The sequence below is a fragment of the Fukomys damarensis genome, unplaced genomic scaffold (assembly GCF_012274545.1).
Source record: "Fukomys damarensis isolate Sample0158 unplaced genomic scaffold, DMR_v1.0_HiC HiC_scaffold_9422, whole genome shotgun sequence".
NCBI classification, from domain to species: domain Eukaryota; kingdom Metazoa; phylum Chordata; class Mammalia; order Rodentia; family Bathyergidae; genus Fukomys; species Fukomys damarensis.
Window position 1 is genome coordinate 1 of NW_022910334.1, and position 232 is coordinate 232.

The 232-nt window shown below is 28.9% G+C and overlaps 1 pseudogene; it reads right to left on the minus strand.

The window, feature by feature from the left end:
- Window positions 1–91: 91 nt before the first annotated feature.
- On the minus strand, window positions 92–170 carry LOC117284925 (annotated as a pseudogene).
- Window positions 171–232: the final 62 nt, after the last annotated feature.

Here is a 232-nt window from a genome sequence, read left to right on the forward strand (position 1 = left end):
TGAGGCAGGCGGCAGCACCACTGAGCTAAATCCCTAGTCCAGGTCATTTTTATAATTATAAAATGTGTAATATAAATATTTTATATTTCATATTACTTTAGTAAACAAAAAATAATTAGCATTTTAAATACATTTTACACTTGATCTTAGCCAAAAGGCCGAGAAGGGATAAATATATTTTAAAACAGAAGAATAATAATTGACATTGATACTGTGAGGGAAAGTATAAGTG